The 18,053-nt window shown below is 47.1% G+C and overlaps 1 long non-coding RNA gene across 1 annotated transcript; it reads right to left on the bottom strand.

The window, feature by feature from the left end:
* Nucleotides 1-654: 654 nt before the first annotated feature.
* LOC148003164 (uncharacterized) lies at nt 655-17,771 on the bottom strand. The gene is made up of 4 exons (XR_015632239.1): nt 17,542-17,771; nt 16,079-16,150; nt 2,890-3,313; nt 655-2,481 (listed from the first exon to the last, which is right to left on the bottom strand). It is a non-coding gene; the product is annotated as an uncharacterized LOC148003164 (long non-coding RNA).
* Between the last annotated feature and the right edge of the window lie 282 nt (nt 17,772-18,053).

Here is an 18,053-nt window from a genome sequence, read left to right as displayed (position 1 = left end):
CAGGAGAGCTCTGCTCCAACCAGCCGTACACATATTCTATCTTAACCTGGGCTCTCAGGAAACTTAGAGTATATGCAAGAGCCTATGTGATTGTGCTTGTATGCATGTTCACGTGTACACACTACACTCAGCATGATGATCTTTGCTTCTTATACATGTGGACATGCCCCACAAAAGTTTTAATGCTCCTCTTAAAAAATACTGTGTGTGTGTGTGTGTGTGTGTGTGTGTGTGTGTGTGTGTGTGTACAGGTGTGTAGAGGCCAGGGGTTAACCTCAGATGTCTTCTCCAGTTGCTATCTATGCTGTTTTATGAGACAGGGACACTTAGCCTAGAATTGGCTGACTTGGCTAGAGTGTCAGGCCAGTGAGCCTTGGGCATCTGACTCCCCAATGCCGAAATTATATACTACCAGGTTCAGGGGATTCGTGTGTCCTAAGACATTGAACTCAGGTCCTTGGTAAGCACTTTACTAACTGCACCACCCCCTGGCTCTATCTCCCTTCTCTTAATACAAATACAAATACAGTTAATTCAAATCAGAGCATGGCTTGCTTGCACTCTCTAAAACACCACCATTTCTCCCTGATCAGAGACACAGGTTTTTCTCTGTGCCCTTTCTGAATTATGGAGATTCGGTCATGACAACTCTTTGACACATGAGTTGCTAGCTTTATAGAACAGGGGCCCCAAGAAGATACTTTAAAAAAATACTTTTTATGCATGCATTTTATGTATCTGAATGTTCTGTCTTCATGTGCACCAGAAGAGGAAATCAGATCTCATTACAGATGGTTGTGAGCCATGGTACTGTTGCCGGGAATTGAACTCAGGTCCTTTGGAAGATCAGCCAATGCTCTTAGCCACTGAGCCATCTCTCCAGCCCCCAAGGAGATTTTAATAAAAGCATCCACCAGCCCACAAAGTTCTAGAAAGTTGTCAAAGACATTTGGAGACAACAAGTCAGCAAACTTCTAGACTTCGATGCCAGTTCCCTTGGTCCCATTGGCCATTTTTCTAAAATATTAAAATGAGTCCAATTTCTTCAAGGTCCTTGTCTCAGATGGCTTTTAGTAATTCGATCAGTAGCTAATTCGGTTATGACACTTGGTGGGCCTTGTCCCAGGTATTGTAGCTGTGTGTCTTCAAGTGTGGCCATCACCTTTGCTGTGTTTGTTGGATGGATTTCTGTTTGAAGAGGGAGGATTGGTCTGTCTGTGTCTGATACTATTTCCAAAGTAGTCAGTTGCATTGGTGATATGGGTATAGATATGACCGGAGCTCAAAATGAAGCACTCTCTTCTCTGACAGTTCACTGAAGGGGCCAAGAACTCCAGTAGGGACATGTGGCATGGGATGGATGAGTTAGTGACTTAGGAGTAGGAGTCGATAGTGTGAAAGGAGGGTGACAGAGGGTTGCTTGCACCCAGCTCCGCGCTCTGAAATCCTCTCGCAGTTCTACATTAGAGAGGCTTACTCCCTTGAGATTAGAGAACAAAAGACAAGGGAAGAACCCAAGGACTGTGGATGCACATTCTGAACACGAATCAGCACCGGGAATGCAAGCGATAAGAGAGAAGGATCTCCTGGAAGCTCTGGAAGCCATCAGTATTCTGGAAGGCTCTTGGTGCCCTCTCCCTCGCTCCTGCCCTGCCCATCCGTAGCACATTCTTCCCAGCAGCTGTTTCAACTCTCCTCCTCCCTCCCCGACTTCCCAGTCCACCCCCACCATTCTCAGGAGATGATCTCACCTCCAGCTCTTGGGCGAGGCCCTGGCCACCACTCTAAGCTGACTCCAAGTGGCCTACAAGCCCGTGTCCCTGGGCACAAAACGGATAGAAACCGTGTTTTGCTACTCGATGCTTGCCTGGGGGTAGTTGACTTGTTCTCCTTCAGATTTCATTTCACGTGCATGCAGAAATAGGTGATCGTGAGGATTAGTTTAAATACTGTGGGGGACTTGCACACGCAAGGGGAGTGATTACTGAGACAGCAACACCATCATCGCCACCACGACCGCCATTACCACCACCGACAACACCATTGCTACTACTGTCACAACCACCATCACTATTGTCCCCGTCCCCGTCCCTGTCCCCATTACCACCGCCCTCACATGACCATCTCCTCACTCATCTCGATGTCTGTTCCTTTCAAGGTTCGATGGTGAGCCAGCTTTATTTCTATCTGGTTTTCACCTCGTGCTGGACGTTGCCCTCCTGCGTCCCCCTCTCGGTCCTCAGATGTGTTGGAGTTCCACCTGACTTCCCAAGCACGAGGCTGGAGAGATGCCTCTGGTGGTAAAGGGCTGACTGTCCAAATGTGAAGACCCGAGACGTCCGCAGGAAAGCTGACCGTACCCATGCATTTCTGATACTCCATCGCTTGGAGGGGGAGTGACAGAGACAGGCAGTTGCTTGGATTTGTTGCTCGGCCCGTCTAGCTGAATCGGTGAGCTCCAGGTTTAGGGAGAGACATCATCTAAAAAGAAAAAGGTGGAGAGATATAGAGGAAGACACTTGATATTAACTTCTGACCTACACACACACACACACACACACACACACACACACACACACACACACCCTCTAAAATGCCTCAAGTCAGCCTCCCTCCCTTTCTTTCTCTATTCACAGACATACCCAGAGTCATCCACCTCTTACCCTCCTACCCACTCATCAACCCATTGCAATCGCTTTCCATCCCTACTGTCCTGACAAGATGGGACTTTCGAACGTTTTCCTAATTTTATCTTCCAGTCTACCCAGTCTTTTGAGAGAATCTGGCTCTGTTGATCCAACCAGCTGTCTTCCAACCTTATTCTGGGCACTGGTGCTTCTGTTCCCTCTTGTACAGGATTTCGTCTCACTTGCCTGTGTCCCCACATACTGTTTCATCTCCGATCTTCTTGAATGGCCTTTCACTTGTCCTCCCCAGTCAAGATCTTGCCGGGGGCACGGGGGAGGGGTCTAGAAAGTCCGTGCCCGCAGCTCTCATCTATGCTCCCATCTGGATTCTTGGTGCCAGCTTCTTGTCCTTCTAACATAAAACATTTTGACAGCGTCGCTTGCTTCCTGAGTTGACCACCCCTGGCCCTTGTGATAACATGTGATGGTTTCTTGGTGATGAGCTCCCTTCAATTTGTTTAGTTGATGCCTCTCTTACACTTGGTCTGTACCCAACTGTCCCGCTGTCCCCAGCACGTCCCTGGAAGCCTTGGCCCCTCCTGTGTCCAGTCTGTGTTCTCTCTTGTTTATTTCTCAAGAGTCCACGTGTGGCTGCTGTGGTCCTGAGGTGTGGTGATTGGTGGGACCTTAAAGAGGTAAGACATGGGGGAGCACTTGAAGCCGTTAGCATCTTTGGAAGGAAATAACAGTGAGCTGTGAACAAAGCCTAAGCAAGGCCCCCAAACCACACCCCGACTTCCTGTCTGCTGATGGACCAATGCCTTCTTCCCACCATGATGTCAAGCTACCTGCTGCTCTGGAGGCTGAGCCAGGGGAGGTTTCTTAATCCTGAACATAGAGTCTCTGAGATGGTGAGCTAAGGAAACCATTTTCCTTCCCTTTGAAACTCCGCTATCTCGGGGGTTTCATTAGGATAACGGAGAACTAACCGATGTCCCCTATCCAGAAGCACTGTCTGCCTCTCTGTCCCTTTCCTTCATGCTTCAGACCAACTCCTGTTCCTCGTTCATGCCCGTTGTCAGAAGGAGTACCTCCCTTCTTTCGGGTGTTGTGAATTCCAGTCCTTCATGCTTTTCGGCAATGCCTTTACCTACCGTGCCATCTCCCCAGCCCAAGAACCAGACATTTCTAGCCAAAGGAAAATGGGTTAGATTAGGTCTGAGAGGAAAGACACCCCAGGGGGACAATTGATTAAAGAGTGGGGGTTGGAGGCAAATGCCTTTCTTCTTGGTTATGGTATGTGAAAGGCTTTATGAGGAGGCAACTCATTGGAGCTTCTAAAGTTTTTTTTCAGAAGTAGATTTTACAAAATCTCAGTCTTCTCTCTTTCCCTGTAACTAGCTACCAGGATGACAGAATACATGAAGAAAGCTGACTTCCCTGTCCCTGGGGTAATCTGACAGCAAGATCAAAGTAGTTCAGGGGAATCAAAACAAGGAGCCTGAAGAGGACCATGGAAGGGCCCTTGATCCTAGGACATTTCTTGATACCTAGGACATTTTAATTGGTAGTTTCCCATTCTTTATTTAATTGGTTATAAGGATAAAGGACAAGAAACTTGAGGCCCCTCAAATGCCGTTGTCACTGTATATAGCCCCTTACTCATTGCCTGTCATGCAAAATCTTCACATTTCCTTTCTGATTCAGGAAAAGTGCTTGGTGTCGAAAAAGGATGAGACAGAGAGCTCCTGTTGGAAACAAACCAAAGAAGAAGAGATGAGAGTCGGTAGCCAGACCTGTGTCTGGTAATGGCTATATATTACCAAGGCGAGTGGTGTAGGACTTAATCATAAGGGGGCATTTTCCAAAGGGTCCTACATGTGAAGGCATACATTTATAGACCACCATCCGTGTAACATGCACCTTCCTTAATCTACCAAAAACTAGGTCATGTTCCCTTTGAAACACTTCCAAGTGTGCAGAAGACTTGGAGTTCATAATCTTTCTCCCTTCCTACTTTCTTCCAAAATTCATAGGCAAGGAGAAAGGCAGGCCAATGTGCCCACTTTCTGGAAGCCTCTATAGCCATGTGGTTGTGTGTGTGAGAGAGAATCTTAACCAAACCATCAACAGAGCCAAGTTTCGGTAGCTCCTTTCTGACATCTGGCTCTGAAGTATTTGGCTTTCTTCTTCACACATCCTATACTCATTGAGGGGTAAAGTGGGCAGTGGGTCAAACTACCAACCTTCTTAGAAGTTGGAGTCATAGACCTACATTTTCAGATTTATGGCTTGATAGGGAGATGGGCACAAAATTCTCACTTCTTCTCATCCTTCCTAAGGTCCTCCTACTTCAATTTATTTGAGGTTACAGCTATATGGGACTGAGGGGGACTTGCATCTTTTCAGCCGGACATGAGCAAACAAAAGCCATAGCATAAATCCAATTAACTATTAATTTTCATTTTTTAAAGAGGAAATATAGTTACAGCTATGTACATGAGTTATAGCTTGCTTGGCACTGGGATTGACCCATTGGTGGTGCAAAACATACACACACACACATACACAGAGAGAGAGAGAGAGAGAGAGAGAGAGAGAGAGAGAGACAGACACAGAGACACAGAGACACAGACACAAAGACACAGAGACAGACAGAGACAGACAGAGACAGACAGAGGATAGACATATACACACAGAAACATATAGACACACAGACATATATATTCACACACAGACACAAAGACATACAGACAAACACATACATATACAGATAGACAGACAGACATACAAAACCTACAGCAGACACACAAACATACAGATACATACACATGCATACAGTAGGGAGAGAGAGAGACATATACACACAGAGACATATAGACATGCAGACATAGATATCACACAGACACAAAGCTATACACACAGACAGACATACAGACACATACATAGGGAGAGACATACAGAGACAGAGATACGCAGAGACATAAACACACACACAAACAGACATACAGGTACATAGACAAACAGATGTACAGACAGACAGACACACACACACACGCACACACACTATTAGAAAAAGAAGCCGTGCCCATTTGCTGACACATTGTGTGTGGCTGCTTTTGCGTTAGATCAGTAATTGTTATATAGACTGCACAGTTCAGAAAGCATAAAACATTCACGTCTGACCACCCAAGGAAAACCTGCGACCCCTTTTAATCTATTGTGTAAACGAGAAGCAATGTGGGTAGGGCAGGTGCTGGGGTATCAGAGGGCACAATGCTCGTTTAGTATGCACCCCACCCCAGGCCTCTGTAAACCCAGTGCAATGCCTACACCTGCAATCCCAGCACTGAGTAGGTGGAGGCAGGAGGAGCAGAAATTTAAGTTCATCCTTGGCTACATAGAGAATTCCAGGCCAGTCTTGGATCCATGAGTCCTGTATCCCTGTTTCACAAAAAGGGGTGTGTGTATGTGTGTGTGTGTGTGTGTGTGTGTGTGTGTGTATGTGTATTTATTGACGTAAGTTCTTAAATTATAAAGTAGAAAATAAAAAGCCACCCAAAATTATATCATCCTTCAATAAAAACTGTTAATATTTTGCTTTGTTTGCACTCAGTCTTTTCTACACACATGCAAAATTATAGGCAAGTGTAATTACGAAATTAAAATAGTACTCTATTTGGCCTTACACCTTATTGTGTGTGCTTATGATTTGATTTTTTAGGGTGACTACTTTGCTTGCCCTCAGTCATAACTTGATCCTGTGGCTTGCATGTGCTTGTGTGATTTTGTGTGTGTGAGTATGTAAGCATATATGAACATGTCTGTGAGTATGTGTATGTGTTGTATGTATATGTTAGAGTGTGTGAATGTGAGTGTGTGAATTATGAGTGTGCTGTGTGTAAAAGTGTTTGTTGTATGTTGTGTATATGTGAGTGTGTGAATGTGTGAGTGTGTGAATGTGTGAGTGTGTGAATGTATGAGTGTGTGAATGTGTGAGTGTGTGAATGTGTGAGTGTGTTTGGTGTATGAGTGTGTGTGAATGTGTGTGGGTATATGAATGTGTGAGTGTGTGTATATGTGTGCACGCGTGAGAGAGAGCATGCGTGTGTGTGTGTGTGTGTGTGTGTGAGAGAGAGAGAGAGAGAGAGAGAGAGAGAGAATGTGTGTTACTGAGGATTGAACCCAGGGTCTCATGCATGCTGGGCAATTATTCTGACACCAACCAATATCCCAGCCCTCATATGAACCCTTTCACAACCTTCTAATATAGCCCACGACAGTATCTGACTTGTAGGCAGTGTTTAATGATTCATAAGTCAAAATGCCAGGCGCTATCCCAAATGCCTCTCTATTGAAATCCTCCCCTGATTCTTTGATTGTTTTCCTGAGACCAATTCCCACGAGTAAAATTACTGGGTTAAAGGCCAAGGACAATTTTCAGGGTCTTGATAGCATATTGCCAGATTGCTATGCCGAGAGATTGTATCAATTTATGCTTTCACCAGCAATGTACAGAATTGCTGCCTCACCCTCCTCTTGCCAGCCCCGAGGACTATCATTTTAAAAAGTTACCAAATTGATAGGCAAAAATTGCATTTTGTTGTTTTGATTGGAATTGCTTTGATTACTGGTAAGGCTAAACTTTTTTTTTTCATTTGTTAAACACTTCTTCATATGTTTATGGCCAAAGGGAATGTTAATAATGGTCTTCAAGTGTGCAAAGGGGTAGTTAGCAGATTGAGACCAGCTGTTCTCAAGAAGAAAATGGAGACGTTTAAGTTCAACAAGAACTCAATCAGCCAAGGGTCCCTTCCATGCAGGATCAGCAGTTGAATGGTCAAACACCAGTGACAACTGTGGTGCTGCCTCTCTCTTCCAGGTGTGACGAGGCCCGAGAAAAATAGCTATAAATTGCTGGTTGGGCATGAGTGCTGGAATCCTCTGTCATTTACATATGTCTGCATTTAAATGCTTGCGAACACCCTATCAAAATGTGGACGTGGACATAAATTATTATCAATTAGCCCAAGTAGACTCGAAGTACCCATCCTAAAACCCTACTTTCATATCCACTCTGAGGGATGCAGGCTGTGAACTTCCCCAATTTAAATGTCTTTGAAATTCTCCCTGCACAAAATGAAGGAAGTGTGAATCTCATCTTCACTAAACTTGGCCAGCAGCCCGTGAGGGCTTTGCTGGTTCCCATGCCTGCTCACTGCCAGCATCTTCCCAACCCAGTCGCTCCTGGCTTTTTGAATGTAGGGGAGCCATCTGCCTTATAGGATGCTTGCCGGGGGCTGGAGAGATGGTTCCGTGGTTAAGAGCACTGACAGCTCTTCCAGAGGTCCTGAGTTCAATTTCCAGCAGCTCCCCGGTGGTTCACAACCATCTGTAATGGGATCCAATGTCTGGAGGGAGCAACAATGCATTTACATGCCTCTAGCCACCATGATGCACGTATATGTTCAAGAGCACATGGTTCTTTTGATGAATTTTGTGACTACTGGAAACTGTATGCCCTTCCTTAGAACCCTCGTCCTCACGAGAAAACAAGGAGCTTGTTGTGCGTCAAGTTAGCTCTTGAGCTCAGTGAAATGGGACCGGGGAGGTACAGAACAAATGGCTTCCGATTGACTATGTCATGAACAAGTGAATGAGTGAGTGGACGTAAGCTCCCTGCAGCTGTGTCTGGGTTCTGCGTGTTCTCAGCAGTACCTTCAGCCCTGTCTCCAGCACTCCCCATGCCTAGCTCTCTTCTCCTGGATAGCCTCGCCATCTTTTTCATCCCTTCTCAATGCCAGCATGTTTGGACACTCATGGGTTGGGCTGGGGGTTGTAGGGTGGTGTTTCTCATCTCTACGTGGCCTCAGCACCTAGCTAGGGGGCGATGAATACAATCCGTGCTCTGAGCCATCACTAAAGGACAACTGGTGACTCCGGATCTTCCAGTTCGTTCTTGGAGGTAGACCCATGTAGACACGCTACTACTCATGTGTTGCTTTTCACTGCAGAGTGGTTTAGATGTTGTACTGGCTGGTTTTGTGTGTCAACTTGACACAAGCTGGAGTTATCACAGAAAAGGAGCCTCAGTTGTGGAAATGCCTCCCTGAGACCCAGCTGTAAGGCATTTTCTCAACTAGTGATCAAGCAGGGAGGACCCAACAAATTGTGGGCGGTGCTGTCCTGGGTTCTATAAGAAAGCAAGCTGAGCAAGCCAGGGGAAGCAAGCCAGTAAGTAACATCCCTCCATGGCCTCTGCATCAGCTCCTGCTTCCTGACCTGCTTGAGTTCCAGTCCTGACTTCCTTTGGTGATGAACAGCAATGTGGAAGTGTGAGCTGAATAAACCCTTTCCTCCCCAACTTGCTTCTTGGTCCTGATGTTTTGTGCAGGAATAGAAACCCTGACTAAGACAGATGTCTTTACATGGAGCCTCAGAGTTCTGGTCCTCTACCCTTCTTTTAAAGATAGTTTTATTACATTGTGTTTACTTATTTATATTTTATGTTTGTATGTGTGCATGCTATAATATACATATGCAGGGTAGGGGACAACTTTCAGGAGTCAGTTTTCTCCTTCTGCCCTGTGGGTCCCAGGGATAGAACTCATGTCATCAGAATGGGCAGCAAGGTATCTTTTATCTGATAAACCATCTTGCTGTCCCTGGAGCCCTTCTTTTGAAGAAAGGCATCACCAGCTGACTCACTGACATCAGGGTTCTTCTCTAGAGTTGGGTGTGAATTGAATGTAGTCTCTACCCTGGCATCTGAACACTTCTCTGGGCTCTCTGTTTAGAGAAGGATCGGATACTGAGGACCAGCTCCAGGATACAGTTCTGACTCTTGGCGCTGAGGACTGAACCTTGTGCATGCTAGGCAAATGCTCTGCCACTAAGGTACAGCCCCAGCAGAATCTGATCTTGTGTTAAGACTCGAGCTGAAGCTGGGCAGTGGTATCCATGATATCCCAAACACTTGGATCAGTGCCTGGCAGAAGGGTGTATAAATGAGTATCCCTGGGATATCTTACCTCTGTAGAAGAAGTGAAAACATGAGAAGGAAGACATAGCCTTGACTTTGGGTATATTGCCCAAGAGTGGAAGAGATTGTAGCATTTTGTGGAATCCAGATGGCAGATGGGGACATTTATGTCAGTGAGGTGCCTAACTTCTGGATTTTCATCTCCATTCCTAGGTTGGGAGCTCTAAGCATTTTCAAGCTTTTCCTCTGGAAAGTGCTAATCTCTAGACAGATGTTGGAACCAAGATGGTGGAGGGATGGAGGAAGGAAACAGTCTCTCTGGTGTAAGGTAGTCTTGGCTCCTTCACCTTGGCTATTTCCATATCTCTAACCTAAGCTGACCTGATCAGCACTGTCTCGTTTGTGACAAACAATGACCAAAGGCACTTGGAGGGAAAGGGTTTATTTCATATTTCAGCTTATAGTCCAACCAGGGGGAAATCAAGGCAGGAACCTGAAGGCAGGAACCTGAAGGCAGGAACCTGAAGGCAGGAACAGAAGCATAGATTACAGAGAAATACTACAGGCACATATTCAGCTCATCTCCTCTGCACCGAGACCCACTTGTCCAGGGATAGCACTTCCTACAGTGAGATGGACCTTCATCATTTAGCAACCAAGGAAATCCCCCCAGTCTTGTCCATAGGCCAATTTGATGAATGCAGCTCCTTAATTGAGATCCCAAGTGTGTTGACAACTAAGATCAGCTGTCAGAGCCATATCTTTACTGCATAGAGAATGCCCCATGGAAGGACTTATATGGGTGTTCAAGGGAGACTCAAAGTCTCTACCCTGTGCCTTGCTTTGCAGAGGAGGCACCAGCCGTTTCGATAACGTCAGAGCACCACCTCAGGGCAACACCTCAGCACATCTAAAGCAGATGGCTATTGGTCAGCTCACAGTACACGTGGGTAGTTGTGCAGGATTTTAGTGTTTGATTTGCTTACTTTTGCAATATATCCACTTTACTCCTCTATCAATCAGTTCACTCACTCACTTACTCCCAACAGGGTTGGGAGGCTGTATCAAACTCCAGTGACCTTTCTGGAGATCAGAGGGATGAGAAGCTGAGCAAAACACCTGTGTAGCACCCCAGGCCACCCTGAGCCCATCCCCATTCCCCACCACTCCTGTTTAGATGTGTCTTGGAGTAGAGAATGGGGTGGGATGGGAGCTAGACAGGTCTGGGTTAAAACCTGCATCTTTCGCCTGTTACGCAAACTTGAACGGAGAAGCTTAGACAGTTTCAAAGGGATTGTAAAGTGAACTTTCTAGGAATGCTTCCCTCCTGGTTGGTAGAGAAGTCCAGAGAATATTCTCAGTAGAGTTGATGGCTGGTGCTTTCTTTACAGAGCTCGAGGGGTGGAAGAGAAAGAGAAGAGATCTCTTGATATCTCAGACTGAGGACAGTATCAGAACAATAACACAAACCACCACCCCCTCCAATTCCAAGCTCAAAGCTGCTTCTGAGAGGTTAGCTAGCCCCTACCACACCATAGAGGAGCTGAGAATCCACACACTAATATTGTAGGTGGGGGAGTAGAAACTAGAGAATAGTAATGTTTGTCAACCACAGTGAGACATATAGTATATGAACATGGGTTTCCTACCTCCCTGTAGAAGGGGTTGACTGAGCATTCTCATGTGGACCAGCCCCTCCCATTGGTTTCTTCCTGCTGATCACAGGGATGATGGCCTCATCTTGAGCAAGCCAGGTAGATTTTGTAAGACCCACCTGTGGATCCCCATGGCAATACGCCCCACTTTCGAGGCTTCGAGGGTGATGACTCTGTGAGTTGGGCAGTTGAATGTGAATGCCTGCCTTCCACGAGGAGCAAGCACTCACATGGAAACATTAGCTAGCTCTGGAGACCATGGGAGGGTGGTTAAGGTAGTCCCACGAAGGGAACTCTGATGATCACAACTGCTGCTCTCCTCAAACATGGAGGAGGCATTTTAAAGACAGACCTTGCAGGGTCATGGTGGCATAGACCTTTCATTCAAGCACTTGGGAAACTGGGACAGGAGAACTATGGGACCCTGCCTCAAAAGAGTAAGGTATACAGCTCAGTAGTAGAATGCTTGCTAAGCATGCATAAGACACACACACACACACACACACACACACACACACACACACACACACACACACACACCCCTAGTTTCATTGTAACTCTGATCCCAGGGGAGAAGAGACTTTTGCAGCGTTCTTGGTTCCTGCTTCTCTCCTCCCTAAGCCTGTCCTTTGCTCATGAGGCAACTACAAATCAAGATAATGTAACCAAAGTGAGGACTTTTTGTAGGGTATTATTTATGGGCAGGAAATGAGACAGGGACTATTTCCTGTCCCTGGGGGTTCAGGGTCTGTGGTGTACAAATGTAGGCCTTGGGGCAGTTCAGAGGGCGGGGATTGGCATCGTGATATGCTTTTGGGTTAAAGGCATAGCCACCGAGGTTCTGAGGTCAACTGGGCACCTCTGGGGCACTGCCGCCAGGTGTGGGAAACATCAGCTCATGTGCATCTTGGATGTCAATCTTCGAGCATCCAGCAACCGAAGTCATCACCAGGCTTCCTCTCCTGTTGCTCTCCCATTTCGGGTCTGATTTCCCACAGCATCTCTCTGCTCCCAGTGGTGGAATTACAGGACGCCCCTTTCCAAAGCAGCAATTAGAGAGATTGCTTCACTGGACCAAAGCTAAGGGATGGAGATCCTCCCAGGAAGTTGGCTGTTTATTATGAGCCAGACACCTGACCTACCATGTTCAGGGTTAGGTCTCATTTAATCTTTGCCATTATGAGGTGCATGAGGTGAGGTGTTACCGGTATCGTCATCATGTTGGGTGCGGGGAGGGGTAACGGAACAGAGAGAATTCAGAGAGAGAGAATCCTACAGCTAAGCTCACAGAGCCTCTACTCCACAACCCATCTGTTTTGTCTCCCACATCCATATTGTACAAAGGGCAGACCAGAATGAGGACTTCCAGAGGGGCTGAAATCCATCCACAGGAGACTCGAGGAACGTCTTCTGCTCGTGCTACCTCTGGGCGGAGTGGCAGGACAAATCCTGGACACTCTCTGTCCATCACTAGTCCCGGTTTGCAGACCTGCCCTCTCCGACACATGGTTGCCCCCCACACATACACGTATCTTGTTCCTCTGTCCCTCTGATTGGTTTCTTTCATCTTTGTCATTGTAGTTGTCTCATTCTAGTCCCTTCCTCTGGACAACTTGCTTCACCCCACCATTATCTGACATGGGTTGGGGAGACCCAGCTGAGCTGCGTCCTTGGTGGGTGTGGTAGGCGAGACAGTTCGGTGGTCCTAGAATTGTACCACTCGGTGGTCATATTCACGGGACCTCCCCAAAGTCAATGCAGATGCAGATTCTGGTCCTGACTCTGGGGAGGGCTTAGCATCTCTACCTCTGATGTGCTCCCATGGAAACGCTGATGCTTCTGGTACCCAGAGTCTGAGTTAGAACAGCTGAGTCCAGCCTGATGCCAGTCTCCCCATTGTGTCTGATAAATTTCTCAGGAGAGAGGTAAGTATAGCTTTTGGGGTACATACAGAGGCAGATAGACTCAAATTCTATCTTCCACGTATGGCCTGTGTGGTTTGGGGAGGGCTGGTGATGCCCATGGATAGGCCTGGAGATTTGTTAGAACATCAGATTCCTCCAGCTCTGTGTGGTAGTTGCAGACTTTCAATTGAACATTTCAGATGGAAAGGATCAGGAGTTCAAGGCTATCTCCCTGGTATATGGAGTTCAAAACTAACCTAAACTTCATGCAAACCATGGCAAAGGACCAACCTAACTAATTCATCAACAAACCTATCAACCAACCAACCAACCAACCAACCAACCAACCAACCAATCAACCAACCAACCAACCAACCAACCAACCAACCAACCAACCAACCAACCAACCAACCAATCAACCAAATCGACACATCAACAAACAATACCAGGAAAGAGAGAAACAGGTTCTATTCTTTGGTCCGCTCCAGACTAACTGAGCCAAACTTCTGCTCCACTTCTGGGCAGTGGAAGGTGTGTGCCCTTTAATCCCAGCACTTGGAGATGAGGTATGAGGTGGGGGCAGAGGCAGGTGGATCTCTGGTTCAAGGCCAGCCTGATCTACAGAGAACTCCACTTTGGGCAAATATCTAACCCAGCGGGTTTTGGTTCTGATTGCACATGGGATCACTTGGGTGCTCTTTAAAGTACAGAGCAGTGGGGGCCGATGAGATAGCTCAGAAGGCCAATATGCTTGCTCTGCATTCCTGGCAACGAGTCCGATCCCCCAGGAACCACATGGAAGTTGAATGAAAGAACCTACTCCATGAAGCCATTCTCTGTTCTCTACACAGAGGACTCAGGTCCTCTGCTCAGATGAAACCTGCCAGGGCCACAGAGACCCTTGACTGTGAAGACAGTGATCATAGGCCCAGCCCGGCTCTCCTCTCTTCTTTCTCTATCCCCTACTTGTCCTGATCAGGAAAATGAAAACCCGACATTCTCTCCATTCTCTCCTCAATGGATCTTTTTTCTCCACTGCTCAATGGGAGCCTTGTCACAGCAGTGAAGGCTCCTGAAATCCCTGTGTCCCCTCACTTGCCATGTGCCAGCTCCTGGACCATTTGGATCCTGAGTACGTCAGAGGTGTCATTTGTACATCAACCAGACTATGAAAAGTTCAAGAAAACCATCCAATAATAACTTTTAAATTCATCGAAAGCAGACTGAACCCTCACATCCTTGCCTACCCTATTGGATAGGCTCTGAGAATGGGGCTCCAAACTTTGGCCTGGGAAGTTCTTACCCTAACCATGCATGAGAAATTACTCAGCTGTTCTGGAGCTATAAAGGTCCTGGTGAGCTGACCAGGGGACATTGACTTGGGAGAGGATGTTGTTGTAAAAATATAAAAGATAAAAAGGTATGCTTGTCCCCACTAGGTCCTGTACCGCAGTGTGGCAAGATATCTGCTGGATATCTTAATTCTCAGTCAGCAAAGCCTCTTACCCACTTTGCTCCCATATCACACTGAGCTGGCAGCAATCTCTCTACCTGTCTAGTTCCCAAGGCAGGTTTCCATGCCAGAAGCACACATCCCAACTCTGTTGTGGCCCAGACCAGCCGCCCCACACTCCATTACACTTAAATTTACACATGAAAGAGCAACACACACACAACACAATAACCTTTGGCCCAATTGATAAGATATAATTGCCCACCTAAACATACAAAGCCCAATACACATCCATCCCTTAAGAACATTCGTAACAACCTCTAAAGGTACAGCGCGGGATCTTAACGTCACCCGCCATATTGTCCTGCCACGGCTTCTCTCCCTCTCCCTCCTGTCCCTTCCTCCTTTCCGTTCCAGTCTTCTCCTCTCCCTTCAAACCTTTTCCCCACCCATCCTTCCTTCTCGTCCAATGACAGGCCTCCTTCTATCTTGTACCTGCCTCACCTGCCTTCTACTGTGAGCAGATATTTCCTGGGGTCTTAGAGGACAGAAATGTATTCTTTCCCAGTTCTGGAGACTTGCTGGTCTCAAGCCAAGTGACAGCAGGGTTGTTTTCTCTTGTGGCCATGAGGAAGATTACATTCCATGTCCCTGCCCTGGCTACTGGTTCCTGCTTTTCTACCTGTCTCTGCACATCAGCTTCTGTCACCTATGTTGGCCGCTATTCATGTTTGCCTTCTGATTTTTAATTTTTCTTACTTTTGCTGTCCATCGGGCTGCAGGGACCCCACATGCATATTGGGAATCCCTTAAGTACTGAACTATACCCCTGGTCCTGTTTTATTTTTCATCTGAAGACAAGGTCTTGCTACATTGCCCAGGCTGGCCTTGGCACTCTCTAGCTAGACTGGTCTCCATAGCCCCTTAGAATTGAACTTGTGAAATTGCGTCTTATCCCCCTGAGGATATGATTTCGGGTACATATAACCACATCACCCATCTTATCTTCTGAGACAAGATCTCTGGCTATCCCGAAGTTCACCAACTAAGCAGGCTCCACTGTGTATTGACCCGGGGATCTGTCTGTCTGTCTGTCTGTCTGTCTGTCTGTCTGTCTGCACAGTACTCCAATCAAAAACTTGTGTCTGGCTTTCTAGTGGGTTTGGGGGTATCAAACTTGGGTCCTGTTAGCAAGGCAGATGTTTTGCTGGCAAAGGTGCCACCATGCCCTATTTAAACAAACAAACAAACAAACAAACAAACAAACAAACAAACACCAATGTCCTATTTCTAGTGTTCAAATAAGGGGACATATTGATGACTTTGGAATTGATTATTACTGTAACCGCTGATCCAAACAGGTCTACTCGCTAGGATCTGGGAGAGTTTGGGGAGGAACTGGAGGTTGGGTGAGCGAATCAATCCGGGTAATGAGAAAACTGTTGAACATGGCTCACCTGACAGTGGGAGCCCATGCTCTGATGGCTGTGCCTCCCCTTTGCCCGGATCTGGAAGGACTTAACGAGTGTCTGTCATTAAAAGAACAAAACAAAACAAAACAAAACATCAAACGGAACCCAAACCAAACAAACTTCTATCCTTAAAGAGTAAAGGGGACATTTACTAGAAACCTTTGCCCTCCAGCCAACCCATGCCTTATCCAGCAGGCTGAGAGGCTTCTCGGGCACTGCCCCCAGGGCAGGTACAACCCTGCCCCCATCCCTGCTTGCTACCCAGAAAGGACACCTCACTCAGTGAGCCTTTCTCCAGGGAGCATTGGGTTGAAGCAAGAGGCTTAGAGTGGGGCAGGGTGTATTGGTGGGCATGGGCTCACTTTTCTCTTAAGAAATGTTTTTACTATATATTTTTGATAATTTCGCATATGGATAATATATTTACATCACTTCCTCCACTGCCAACTTGTCCCCTCCAATACCCCTCCTCCCCTCCGTGTCCCCCTCTCTGTTCCCTCCCAAATTCATGATCTCCTCTTCAGTTGGTATTGAATGGTGTGTGTGTGTGTGTGTGTGTGTGTGTGTGTGTGTGTGTTGCACACACAGTCTTTGGGGCTGACCACTCAGGACTGGATGTCCAAATAGTGGGCTTGTCCTGTTAGGATTTAGCAGCAGGGCAACCTTGGCAGGTCAGACCCAAGGTTTGCCACAAAGGCCACACCATGCAACAGATCTCAGTAGAGAGATTTCTTGTCGGAAAGGATGGAGTCACTGTAGAGTTAGGACATGGAAGAGACAGAGAGAGAGAGAGAGAGAGAGAGAGAGAGAGAGAGAGAGAGAGAGAGAGAGACAGAGAGAGAGAGACAGAGAGAGACAGAGAGAGACAGAGAGAGACAGAGAGACAGAGAGACAGAGAGAGACAGAGACAGAGAGAGACAGAGAGAGACAGAGAGAGAGAAGAAGGAGGAGGAGGAGGAAGAGAAGGAGAGGGAGGAGGAGGAGGTGGAGGAGGAGGAGGAGGAGAGGGGGGAGGAAGGATGGGAGGAAGGGAGGGAGAGAGAAAGAGAGAGAGAGAGAGAGAGAGAGAGCGCGCGCAACAGAGAGGGGGTGGGATGAAAGACTGGGAGACAGAGAGAGGGCCCTAATGGCAGGGGGTAGGAGGTGGGAGGTGGCTTTTAAAGGGTTTGTATGTTGCATAGAGAAAACGCAGAACTTAGTGACAATAGAAATGTGTCCCATTGGGAGCAGCCGGTGATGTCACAGCTGCTGGCACTGAGTCCCTGAGGGCAGGCTGGGGAAACTTCTAACATGCACCAGAAGAAGGAAATGGATTCTCTCTCTGAGCAGCCACTGGTTGCCTGTAGCTCCTTATCTAGTGGCAGGCCCTAGGGAAATGCCCCCCATCGACTTGGCCTGATATGTCAATTTTTTTTGTCGTTATGCAGGTCTTATGTAGATCAACATACCGATGAGATGGGTGCAGCTTCCCCGTTCTGTCAGAAGGTTCTACCTTACAGCAAGCATCCTGCTCCTCTTCTGGCTCCTAGGGTCTTCACTGCTTTTCCCCTTTGAAGGAACGCAGGCCTCCCAAGCCACATGCAAATAGTTTTGCAATATGGAGGGACTATCACATTTGCACATTTGCGTAGAGGGCTTCAAGGTTCCCTTTCTGCATCCACACTTACCTGGAACCCTCTGGGTTTCCTGCTGTGGGGTGCTTTTAGCTTTTTTGTTTCTGTTCAGTTGCAAATGGAGAAATTGCTTCCCCTGGCTGTGGTTATCACATGCAAATGAGACAGAGGTAAGGAAAGGGAGGGGAGGGTACTTCGGCCTGCCTTTCCGGCTCCCTGGTCTCTTTGCTCAGTAGCTAAGGGGTAGATTTAAGATAAAAGAAGAGAAAGGGGGCGAGAAGAAAGAGTGGTAGAGAAGGAGCCACGATCCAAGCATGCCAGGCGCACACATGGGAAGTGTCATAATG

This window comes from Rattus norvegicus, chromosome 10, assembly GCF_021556685.1.
Source record: "Rattus norvegicus strain SHRSP/BbbUtx chromosome 10, alternate assembly SHRSP_T2T, whole genome shotgun sequence".
Classification (NCBI taxonomy): Eukaryota; Metazoa; Chordata; class Mammalia; order Rodentia; family Muridae; genus Rattus; species Rattus norvegicus.
Note: the sequence above shows the minus strand (reverse complement) of the source record. Positions and strands in the feature narration are given on the sequence as shown.